The sequence below is a fragment of the Anomalospiza imberbis genome, chromosome Z, assembly GCF_031753505.1.
Source record: "Anomalospiza imberbis isolate Cuckoo-Finch-1a 21T00152 chromosome Z, ASM3175350v1, whole genome shotgun sequence".
Taxonomy (NCBI): Eukaryota; Metazoa; Chordata; class Aves; order Passeriformes; family Viduidae; genus Anomalospiza; species Anomalospiza imberbis.
In genome coordinates this window covers 63900783-63913851 of record NC_089721.1, presented here as the reverse complement: position 1 = coordinate 63913851, position 13069 = coordinate 63900783, and the positions used below count along the sequence as shown (strand labels likewise).

The window sequence follows — 13069 nt, the reverse complement described above, 5'->3', positions numbered from 1 at the left end:
TTCCATCATTTTGTACAGAGAGATAAAAGTTACTCTGTTTTACAAATTTCATTTAAAATCATGTTGCATTTCAGTTGAAATTCTCATCAAAGTTAAGAACACAAAGTCATGCATTAAGAGTTTAATTTTCACCAAGATTTAAAGTTAAAACAGAAACATATTAGTTACACTTTAGTCCTTTCCTAAAGAAAAGTACTAGCACCAATATAATGAAGATATCCTTTTTAAAGGAATGGGAAGAAAAACCTTAGAGTAAAATATTTTACCTTATTTTTTTAAGGTTATGGTTGGAGGGATTGTTTTTGTGTTGTTCTTCATATTAAAAAACAAAGCAAAACAAAAAACCACAAACAAACAAAAACCCACACACACAAAAAACTCAACCAAACAACATTTTGAAGACAAAGAATAATGAGACAAATACAGAATCCAAATGGTAATAAAAATTCTTCTTTTTTACTTTAGCCCCAGGGTCCAGCAACCTCTTGAACAACTCCCAGTTCCCAAACAACAATATACCTTTTTTTTTTCATAAATGGGAAAAAGCAGGACTCCAAAGCACAAGAGAATTAACTAAGGGAAGGTTGGATTTTGAGATATCACAAAAGCATTTATATAAAATTAATTTTAAAATGTTGTTATTTCAAACGTCAGAGAAAGGATAGAGTTTGCAGACCACATGCAGAGGCAAAGAGGTGATAATTAATTCTGTGAAAGGACCATGGACATAATTTCAAAACACAGCAGTGAACCTAATAAGCCTGATACAGGAGATGAAAGTTTATTATAGGAGTAAGTAGGGGAAAGACTTCTGACAAGAAAATTCCCATTGTGTTTTGGACCCCTAAAGTGAAGGAGGTTGGCTTTCTCTACAAGATTTTTTTTTCCTAGCAGTAAAAGAAGATAATTAAAAGTTATTAATTCAGAAGCGCCAAAATAATTTCTTCTTTTAAGATAATTCACAAAGATGTGTATCACTGGCTATCAGAGAGAGTGTGGGCTGAAAAGCAGGTAAATTTTATGCAGATTCCACCAGGCCATATGGACTTTAATTAGATGATAAAATGATGCAATATTGGATAAAAGGTAAAATTATCACTTCCTGAATTTAGTGCAATAATAAGACTCACGAGTATATGCCATAAAAAGAAGTGCCTTTAGCAACAAAATGTGAGTAATAAGCCAAATTTTAATAATTCTGGACATTTAGCATGCATGTTGAAAACCTGGATACATAGATGGCAATTCAGAGCTCTCTTTTAGAGAAGAAAAAATATTAGAGCAATGCAGACCTCCTCCAATATTTTGATGAGATGGTAACAAGGGAGGTTTTGTTGTGGGCATATGGAATTAGTTTGCATTAACAGGAGAAATATGTGCAGTATACTGAGAACTGATTTACCCTGCAGTGCACATAAACACATAGGATATCATGATGACATCCACAGTACACAAAACCTAAGCAAGTATTGAGACACAGATTGAGCTGACTCAGAGGAAAGCAAAGATAGTAAACCAGGGCTATGTTAAAATATCCTAAACTCAATTGAAAATGGGCTGCCAAAAAGATACTGAACACAGAAGCAAAATCTTAGAATTTGCTGCATGCTACAAATAAAAATATTATTAACGTCACAAATAGTAATATTTTGTTATTTTCTTCTGTCTTATGATTTCATTAATGAAAATTGAAAGGTGCAGGGAAAAGAATAAAAGAGGTTAAATATGGAACAGACACCTGTTTTAAAAATATCTATTTTTCTTGCAAGGTAGTTACTGTTTTTCCTTCTGTGGTTCACACCTTTGTCTTCCAAATAAGATTATTGGTATTTCATTTCTTGATAGCCAATTTGGAGTGCACTCAAAGATCTCCAGTGCATTCACCAGGCATGTCTACAGCTCGTACATTCTCCACTGAAATATTTTGAAGTGCTAATACCCTTGGCCTTATTCCATGTTTTCATCCTCCTAAGATCACAAAATATTTTTAAATATTGTAGAAGACAGCATGAAAAGCACAAGCAAATCTGAACGAATTTTTCTGACAAAGTTACTCTGTCATCTGTACAGCCTAGTATTTTCCCAGGAAGTACAAGCTTCTGTTTGTACAGATCACACTTGAGAGTGATATACAAGATACTTTTTACAGATTTTTTTTTTTTATTATTTGCACGCTGCATTAGGAAGAGTGGATTGGAAGGAGCATAGAGGCAGCAAGTACTTTGGCCACTCAGGTTTGCTCTCACTACACTAGGAATGCTCACAATCAGTAATCAACTTCACAAACCACAATACAAACTGCACCAATTCTTTGCAAATTTTTAATAAGTATTGTAGCCCTTGAAGCACAAGAAGAGGCTCCGGAACTATTACTAAGCATCCCCATTATCCTAATCAACATCCCCCCCCTTAAATTATCCCTTTTCTGTGCTAGTGCTGCTCAGCTTGTAGCAATAAATGCCCTGTATCATACTGTTCAGAGCTGCCTTGTACCTCCCTGATCCTTAGTCCCAATCCTCTGTACACACCTACAGGCCCTGGCTGCTGTTGGTGCTTCTGGTTTGGCTTCATTGGGTGATTCCCACTGGTTAGAGCGACTCCAGCTTGTGGCTGACTCCACAGACTGAAACTACTTGGCCCATTTTATTTTGTCTGCCTTGCTACTAGTGTGTCTTAGAAGCTCCAGTTAATGAAGACACACTTGATAATGGTCTTGCCTTATCAACAAGTCTAGCACACAAAGTTATATTTCTTCAGCAGATAAACACTGCTTACAAATTAGCAATTTATTCAAAGGTTGGCGCCCAGTGTGCGGCCCCAAAGACCACCAGACCCCATGGAAGAGACTGTAGGGTTTTCCTACTGGATTTCTTGTCTCCAGTCTCCTGGCCGGCAAGCTACCCCCAGTGAGAGCAATACCCCTTTTTGGTGGGTGGCGCTCCTGAGGGATGGAAGTGGTAGCTCTCTCTGTACTGAGGGAGTCATCTCCAGGCAGAGGACACCACCCAGGACTTTTAATTTCCCACAGTGGACAGGTAAGTATTCCCCCTTTCCTTCTCTTCTTTAAGTGGGGGTTTTCCTCAGGCTCTTTGGGGAGAGAGCCAAGCCTTTCTTTTCTGCTACAATAGCAGAAGCTGAGCAGCACCAGGTTTTAGGATGCCAGTTGTGGGTGTTGTTTTTGTTTTTCCTTTCTCCTGGGTCAGTGAAACAACTGTGACACAGAACTTAACATCTCAGCCACGATGGGTGCCAGGCTGTCTGTGTCACAAAGGGGAGTTTATTACCAAGTTATGGGTCTCCTTGTGGGTGAGGGGAACCAGTTTTCTAAAAGGGAAGTTAAAAGGTTTGTTCAGTGGCTGTTCTGTCACTTTTCTGAGGTGTCCCCTGAAAAAATCCATGATTTACATTTTTGGCATGTTGTAAGAAATGAGCTAGTAAGATTAGGAAAATCCAGAGACACATCCTTGTCAAAATTTATTTTTGGGAGCCTGCAAATCAGAGATGCCCTGTAAGTAATGTTGGGAGTGAAAGAACAGTCAACAAGAGTTCCCTGGTTTCTCCTAAACCTAGCCCTCAGCCCTCATCCTCTTTCCTTAAACTGGGCAGTCTGAAGGAAGCAGACGGTCTTCAGGCGCAGGGTTGCCACCAACTCCCTGGCTCCCCTCAGATGCCTCGGGACCCCTGCCCGAGTAGCCCTGGCCAGGTTTCTCTGGACCTTAACCTTCCCCCTACTCCCCCAGTTAAAAGGACCCCAGTTAGGAAACCCTCAGTTCGTTTTAATCTCCCCGATTCCCCACAAAATGGCTCCTGGGAGAGACAAGATGGTGGGTGCCACATGGCAAGTACCCCCTCTTGCCTTTCTTCTTCCACAATCCCTTTTGTCTATCCACCAACCCCTTCCTGTCCCCTGCCTCCTCCCTCAAAACCTCCCTTTCCTGTGCCCCTCCTTCTTCTCCAACTCCGCCCAAGTCTCCTCAAGTTCCACCTCCTTGTCCCACCCCTTGAGGAACCTGTCAATCTTGTGTCCCCTCCCAGTGCCTCGCCTGCTCCCAGCCCCTCCCAACTTCTGGTTCCCACACCCTGACTTCCGGTTCCCATGCTTATGGTTCCGGGGAAGGGGAGACTGGGAACCGGAATCAGGAACAAAGTGTCATCCTTTCAGCTGCACCAGTCACCTATAGCCAAGATAGGGGGGGAAAAATCCAAGCCCAATGGACCCCTTTCTTTTATCAGACAACCAAGAACTGTGCAGAGCACAGAAAGAATTCAGTAGGAGAGCGAATACTTTCATGGGCTCTTCAAAGCCACTCTCTCTTCCAATGATCTAACACCTGCAGACCTCCGGCAGCTGTTCTCTTGTTTGCTATCCCCCATGGAACTTCTTCTGTGGGAAGCTGCACGGAAGAAAGAGTTGCAGAGTATTCCCCCAGCTCTTTGGCTTGATCCATGAACAGCAACCGATGCTAATAATTTAACCATCTCTATTGAGCATGTCTGTGGTGAAGGGAATGGGTCCAGGCAAGCGGGAGACATCCCACAGGAGGTCCTTAGGGAAAGCACAAAGGTGTCTGAGAAAGTCTTTCTTGCGTTGTGCCCCGATGCTGCTGTTGAAAATTACTTAAAAATAACCCAGCATCCCTCTGAGACATTTTTAAGGTTTGTGGAGAGACTGCACAGGACTGTCGAGCTGCAGGTCCACAGGGAAGAAGCGAGGCAAGAGGTGCTCACCAAGGATGCCATGATGAACTCAAATGAAAAATGCAAAGCAGCAATCATGAGCCTCTCTCTCGACCCACCTCCAGCCCTGCAAACCATGCTCGAGGTCTGTGCCAAGAAGGTCTCCATTGTATCCACAGACTGTGACAGCAGGTTGAGACCACCGAAAAGGGTTGCCATGGCAAAGGCATCTGGACCGACGTCTTCCAGTCAGCAGTGGAATGCCCGGAGGCCATGGAAGAAACCGATATCACCAAATACACCTTGCCACCTTTGTGGACAATCAGGACACTGGGTGTCCAGCTGCCCCTTAAAACAATTTCTAGACTTTAGAAATAATCCTACTAAGGACAAGAAGTCCCTAAGGGGGGATCATCCAAAAAACTAGAGGGGAAACGTGGCCCCTCCGGTGCGTGGACAGAAATGGCGTGGGCCCGTCACAAAAAAGAAAGGGGGAGGGGAAAGAAAATTCAAATAATAGGGACCTGCCTGTGTTGAAGAACAAAATATTGGACGGGACAAAAAGCATCCTCGACTATGACATAAGAAAACCCATCTTGACAACTAACAGTTTCCATTGCCCTTTCAGGTTGCAGCTGACAGAACTGCTCCACCTGAGAGACAGTGATTGGCACTTTGCTTCGGTGAACCAGGTACTTGGCATCGAATTCACAGTAAGTATGTGGGACACCAGACACACACCACAAGAGATCAGGATCCTCCCCGGTCCCATAATATCAGACCCTGGGCGGCTTGCTCTCTGGCTGCACTGTGTTCACCCACCTGTCTTCCTACCCAAAGATCAAATAATAGCCCAGGTCATCCCAGTGCCATGGGATCAAGATCAGACAGCTCTGACCAGAAGAACTCTTCCAACAATTTGCTAGTCACAGGTGCTGGGAAATGAAAAACCAAAAATCTGGTGTGGGGTTTGCTGGGGTGGGGAATAAAAACACCTGAAAGGACTTCTGGACACCAGGGCAGATGTGACGATGCCGTCGCATTGGGAACTGCAAAGCGTGGCAGGACACGTTCAAGGTATAGGGGGCATGCAATTGGCCAAACAATCCAAGGGCATCGTGCAAATTGAGGGGCCAAATGGACAATTGGCATCTTTGTGTCCATTTGTTTTAGATTATATGGAACCCTTGTGAGGGAGAGACCTGATGGCCCAGTGGGCGGGGGGGGAGGTCACAATTGACATCCCAGAAGCCCCCCAGGTTTTTCGGGTGGTGGCCACTGAAAAGTGCCCTACTCAAAAATTGAATTGGAAAACAGATTCACCTGTCTGGGTAGAGAAGTGGTCACTCAGTAAAGAAAAATTGAAGGTGCTGGAGGAGCTCATGGAAGAGCAACTCACCAAGGGAAACATCATGGAGACCATGAGTCTATGGAACTCCCCCTTTGTAATAAAAAAAAACAAAGACAAATGGCAGCTCCTCCATGACGTCCACCAAATAAACAACATAATTGAAGATATGGGCTCTCTCCAGCCTGGGATGCTGTCCCTAACGATGCTCCCCCAAAACTGGAATTTGGCTGTGATCAATATAAAAGTTTGTTTCTTCCAAATTTCCCTACACCCTGACAATGCCCCACATTTCACCTCAGTTCCTACTATCAACCGAGAAGCCCCAAGGAGAGGTACCATTGAAAGTGCTTCCACAAAGAATGAAGAACAGCCACACATTGGGCGCCAAGCTGTTGCCATGCTCACGGAGTGACCACTCAGTGCCTCCCTGCTAGCTCAGACACTGCAACCGCAGGGGGCATTCTCCTTCACTCTGGAGTTCAGGAGGGCGACTAAGGGTTATGAGCCCTCTCTCAGAAGAGACGTAGCCAACAATGGCGAAGGAAAGGGAGTAGGCTGTTCAGAGGGTATAAATCTAAGGTTTATTGGACGCTCTGGGGAGCTCCTAGCCTCAGGGGATACAACTCTGAAAAGCCCCCGAGGAGCCTGGAGCAGCTCCTTTTATTGGGGGGTGGAAAACAGGGGAGGGGTTCGCCCATCCACCAACAAGGGGATAGAGGGGAGCGGATCATGAAGTGACTGACAAACACAACAGCATATTAGGGAATTTAAAAGGAGGGACCCCTGGCCCTTGACCAATCACTTGACTCCCTTTGTGGAAGCTTCTAGAGAAAGGGGATGGGGAGCTGACTGACAGACAAGGTGCCGGGGTGGGGATTTGAGGATTGACAAAGAACTTTCTAGGGATTCGGGTGGAGTAGGGATGGGATTGACATCTGGGGCAAGGGGAAGCAACTTAGGGCAAAACCAATAAAGGAAGGGAGGAAACGGGAACAAATCAAACAACACAATGCAAAAACTAAATAACACAATGCAACACATTCCTTTTTTTTCTCTTCTCTCCTCTTCTTTCCTCTGTTGGATTCCATTTTGCTGGGTACTACCTTCTGATTTTCCATAAGATGTCCAGCAGAAACATGTGAAACAATGTTTTTGTATTTCAAGGTTAAATTGTTCCTCCTGTCTCTTAAAGCACTGCCTGACAAATAAGTCTCTAAATAGCAAAAATAATGCTGTTTGTTCTGGAGGGAAGTGAAGGCCAAGTTGATCTGTCCTCTAGGGTTCTTCTTGTCTCTTCCCAAGCAGCTGAAATTGGTCTTCATAACAAGCACAGGCAGCAAGACTATATTTTTCCAGGCCAGAAATATTCCAAGAAAATATCTGAATTGTGGAAGGAACTTTCTAGTGGGGGATTCATGCTCTGCAGTTTCTTTCCACGATCATAAATGCCAGAAAGACCTTGGGTCACATGCTGGAGGTCAAGACAACTTTCCTCCTCCTTTTCAACACATGAAGGACATTAGCACTCTGCAAGACTGTGTGATTGTCTTTTTCTATCCTCAATTCCTGAACTTGAATAGCAGCTGAGCAGGAAGGAGATACATGGCCACATGAGCAATGAAGTTACTGTAGCCCATAGCCCACAGCCCATATTTCAGTCCTTTATCAAAAAGAGAGCCTCACACATGAAAAATGAAGGTGTATCCAGAAAAACAATCAAGGGCCCTAAATAAAAATTTTGTTGCATATAATGCTTATATTCTTTAACTTCTATTTCTCTGCAGTGTCCTGCACATAAACACATGGCATCTGGGATGTAAGCAAGCTTAAGATATTTGTAAAGAACCTTCACTCTCCAGGCTGTAAAGGAATTCAGTGGGATAACAGACAGTAGCTAACCTTGAAGAGAAATTCTTCTAAGCCTCTGTGCTATTCACCACCTTTCACATTTGCTTGTAATACCCCAGAATCTGTAACAAGTTGTCATAGCTACCAAGGGGGTAGATTTTCAAAGTTAAGTGCGTGCCAACATCCATCTAAGAGAAAGACATAGTACATTTTAAATCTGCAATTCTTTTCACCAGGAGTTAATGATGCAGCCAATTTGAGTATCACAAGGCACACAGACATTAAAAATGTAATGATTTAAAGAAAATAAGTTATGACAAGGCAATTTAAAAAATGTACTTACAATCACTGATCCAACCCAAAGTAAACAAAACCAATCATTTCACAAAACTGAAGCATGTGCCACAAGAATGTTCTGCTGGCTGGTGTTTGCAAAAGAGTTCTATTGTTCAAAGTAGCTGACACTGCCAAAAGATACAATAATTTTATTACATTTTCTTAGTGAACAGTGAACTTCTCTGTGTACTACAAAATGGAGGAACAACTGCAGGGTTTTGAAAGGAAGAAAAATCTGCATACTAAAACATCTCTGCTGTAGGCTTCTGCCATGAAACTGTTCAAAGAAAATACAAAATACAGAAATAAATTACCCCAATTTTACTAAAGGATCAACACCTAGCTGTTTGTTTCTCTGATTAATTACCTATAGACAGCTATAAGAGCAGAAGTTTATAGGACTGTGCTTAAGGTAATTGCAAAAAGCATGTAAATTTAGACAGCTAGTCAGTGGAAAAAAAGGAAGACGTGATTAATCAACAGGATTAGATAGAAAATTTCTTTGCATATAAATGTAAGAAGCAACTGTACTTTAATTGTAGCATTGAGAGAATATGTCTTTCAAATGTTAAATTATTCATCGTATTACATACTTGAATGATCTTTTCTTAAATGTTCATGTAGGAGGTAGAAATTCTACAGACAATATTTTAAGGAAGATGCTGTAGGAAAATGTATATAAAAAATTTTGAAGTCGCTTATCTGCCTAGACTGATAAATAGTAAATATGAAAAGATTAAAAAAATAAAAAGAATGAAAAAGAACTTTGAGAGACATCATTTGAGAAGTCTGTTTCTTAGAACAACAAATAGTGAGTCATCACAATAGAGAAAGAATTAGTCATTCTTTGCAATGCTACAGTACATTCTCTGCATGAGTTATGCAGAAGATATGCAGAATATGGACTAGACTCTAAATCAGGACGTAAATGGCTGATTTTTAACAAAGGTTCATAAAAGGATCAACCAAAGGATGAAATCTTCTACTTTATAGTGTTCTGTAGCTGCAGCATCAAGCGAACACTGGAATATAAACTGGATTCAGGCAGGCAGCTTGGAGATGCAGCCTGATTAATAGCAGAATCTAATCCTGACATGTCACACGGGTAAAGCTACCCTGGGTTATTCCAAGAGATCTTTTCAGAATAAGGATCACATGAACAGAATTAGCCATGCCTTGCAGAAACCAGTGTACCAGCAGATAGATGTCATCTACCAGGATTACACAAGTAATTTGGGTTCCTGACACCATTTTATAGGCAAATGGGGAAAAATTGAACCAAACTATCAATTTTTTTTTCTTTTTAATGTGAGAACCAGTCTAGATTAAAATATGTAAAACAGGATATTTTATTCCACCCTAAAATATCATCCCACATAAAGTCAGAACAAGTGCCACCAAAAAACCATGGAAGATATTAGTTATTGTTGACTGACATGCATGGAAGTGGCCATTTTTCATCTGGATAATCTCTCTAGAGCAGTTTACTGCCTACAGAACACAGTTGAACTGGCATTTGGAATGTCATAAAGAGGATAGCAAGCCTGCTAAAAGCTGAGGACTATCACTCACTCCTACTCTTTCACGTAGGATCAAATGATACAATGACAAAGAGATTCCAAAATATCAAAAGGTACTTCATGTGTCTCAGAAAGATGCTGAAAGAATCTGGAGCACAAAGAGTATTACCTTCAATCTTCCCAGATGGGGAGCTGGGACCCAGGCAGTTAGACAAGTGGATAGGGTGAATGACAATATCGGTGCCTGTTCAGAGCTTCAGGTTCTTTGATCTGGAATATGCCTTCAAGAGACCAGGGATGTTAGCAGATGGGGAACACCTGACCAAGTGGGGCACGAGTGTTCTGGGGAGCAAGCTGGCAGGACTTATTAATGGTGCCCTAAACTAGATTTAGCAGGAAAAGGGTGGGTGTCTCTGAGGAACCAGAAAACAACAACATGATAGACAACAGCAGGGAAATACCTGTAGATCAATCCAAAGGAATTAGAAAGTGCTCCTCCCAAAAGATGAAGAGGTTCCATCCCAGATGAAGTGCCTCATCACCAATGAGCATGGGTCACAAGCAGGAGGAATTGGAAACTGTGGTACAATTAGAAAATTATGACATAATTGCTGCCACAGAAACGTGGTGGAAAGAGTTACAGGACTGGAGCACTGCAATTGAATGTTACAAACTATTCAGAAGAGATAGGCTAGGAAGGAGATCCTGGGTCATTGCTCTCTCAGTTTAGGAAGGGATAAATTGTGAAGAGCTGCCTCTACAAACCAGACAGGAACAGGTTCAGAGCCTGCAGATGACAACCAAGGACAAGACCAAAAACAGACACCCTGTGGTGGGGATCTACTACAGGCTACCTGACTAGGGGGAGCCTGCTGAAGAGACTTTGGATACAAAAGCCATTGCATTCCCAAGCTTTCATCCCAATTTCAATTGGGATTTCAATCACCCAGATATCTGCTAAGAAAGAAATACAGCTGGCTGCAAGTGATCTAGGAGACTCTTGGAGGACAACTTGCTGGTCCAGATATTAGAGAAAACAACCAAATGTGAGGTGATACTGGACCTGGTAATTGTCAGTGGGGATGAGCTCATTAAAGGAGTTGAGATTGAAGGCAGCCTAGACTGTAGTGTCTGAGCCCTGGTTGAGTTTGGGATATCAAAGACCGGGAGCCTAGAGAGGGGCAAAGCCAGAACCCTAAACTCAGAAGAGTGAAATTTCAGTTATTTAATGAGTTGGCGAATGACATCCCCTGGGAAATTGTACTCAGGGACAGAGAGACTGACCAGAGCTGGCAGCTCTTCAGTGATAATTAGAGTACAAAAGCCCTCTCTCTAACCCAGAGCAAAGCAGGCTGGAAACCGGCATGGTGGAGCAAGGATCTACTTCTCACACTGAGGAGCAAGAAAGAAATGCACAGCCAGTGGAAGCAGAGAATGTGACCTAAAGAGAGTACAGGAACACAGTTTGAATGCGTAAGGATAAGGTCAGGAAAGACAAGACAAAGCTGGAATAGGACTTGGAAAGGGACTTGGAGAATAACAAGGGTTTCTGAGCATGTGAGTGCTCAGGTGATAAAAGAGAGGCCAAGGAGCATGTACCCCTCTGATAAGCTTGAAAGACCAATGGGTGGCAACTGAGATGGAAAAAGCTGAGGTACTCAATGGGTTCCTTGCCTCAGTCTTTACCAGCAGTCACCCTTCCCATTTGTCTCAAGTCCTTGATTCTTGAGGGTATGGGGGAGTGGGTATAGGGGGGTGAAGTCCCTCCAACTAAGTAAAGAGCAGGTTTGGGATCACTTGTTGAAGCTGAAAAGCCCTAAGGCTATGGGACCAGATGAGATACGTTCCAGAGTCCTGAGGAAATTGGCTGATGTTCTTGCCAAGACAATCTCATCATATTTGAAAAGTCAAGGCAGTCATGTGAAGTCACTAGTGACTGGGGAAAAGAAAACATCACTGCCATTTTTATAAAGTGGAGAAAGGAAGACCTGTGGAACCACAGGCCAGTTAGCCTCACCTGTGTGCCTGGGAAGATCATGGAGCAGACCATCCTAGAAGACACACTATGGCACATAAAGGACAAGGAAGTGATCTGAGGCAGCCTGCATGGCTTTACTAAAGGCAAGTTGTGCCTGACCAATCTGGTGACTTTCTACAATGGAGTGATGGCAACAGTCAACATGGAAAGGCCAACAAACATCTTCTATCTAGAATTCTGTCATGCCTTCAATACTGCCATGATTTTTCCTGGCTGGAAGCCATGCCCTTGTTCCCAGAACACAAAGGGTCCCTTCTGCCCACCCTCAGCAATGACCTGATGTGGTATTAAATATCATCTGGGTTCTATCCATGCCTCCTCCCAGCTACTGCAAAAAAATAAATCCTGTCCTTGACTGAAAGCAGGACAATAGGGAATATTTTATACCCACTCATATGATCTCTGGCTTATGTGTCTGTGGCGCTCCTTTTGAAATGAGTCCTATTATTCCAACTCAGTTCTTTCTGGGGTGCCATGCTGCTGCAGAAGTTGCAGCTCAAGGCCCAGGATGGTGTTTTGGGCCCTGGTGTGAGGCACGGGGTTAATTTCCAGACACCCAGTGGTTGTTTCCACCGTTGTAAGCACTTGTAGCGCTTGCCTCGGTGGGTTTGCAGCAGTGTGATGTAACCAATTTGCCAGGTTGCCCCATATCTGTGTTTCAACCATCACCCACCATACCAGAGAGGCCTTACCTGCTGGGCCTGCTCGATTGCAGTGCATGTTTCACAGTTATGGGTAAGTGAGAGGTATTGTCCATGGTTAAGTCTGCCCCTTGATCACAAGTCCACATGTATGTTGTGTCTATTCTCTGATGACCTGAGGCATCTTGAGCCCACTGAGCCAGAAATAATTTGCTCTTACATTGCCAGTACAGATTAACCCGAGCCACTTTAATCTTGGTGGCCTGATCCACCTCTCCATTGTTGCAATGTTCTTCAGCACTGACTCTTGGGCATATGTCCATCTCATGATGTTCTTCTTCAGACAACTTCTCTACCAGGGCAGCGATTTCATCAGCCCAAATGGGTTTCCATCTGGACTGCCAACTGGCCTTTTTCTGTCAGTCCTGTCACTCCAACACAGCATTTGCCACTATCCATGAGTCACTGTAGAGGTAGATTGCTGGCCATTTCTCTTGTTCGGTGATACCTAAAGCCAGCTGGATGGCTTTCAGCTCTGCAACCTGACTTGATCCACCTTCTCCTTCAATAGCTTCTGTGACTTGTTACACAGAATTTGTCCTTGTGATATAAAAGGAACTGTCATTTAAGAGAGTGTATCACTTTTAATTTTCAGGTA

At 43.1% G+C, this 13069-nt stretch overlaps 1 long non-coding RNA gene across 1 annotated transcript; it reads right to left on the bottom strand.

The window, feature by feature from the left end:
* Window positions 1–7068: 7068 nt before the first annotated feature.
* Window positions 7069–12720, bottom strand: LOC137464415 (uncharacterized). Its single transcript, XR_010994225.1, has 3 exons — window positions 12158–12720; window positions 8220–8340; window positions 7069–7611 (listed from the first exon to the last, which is right to left on the bottom strand). It is a non-coding gene; the product is annotated as an uncharacterized lncRNA (long non-coding RNA).
* Window positions 12721–13069: the final 349 nt, after the last annotated feature.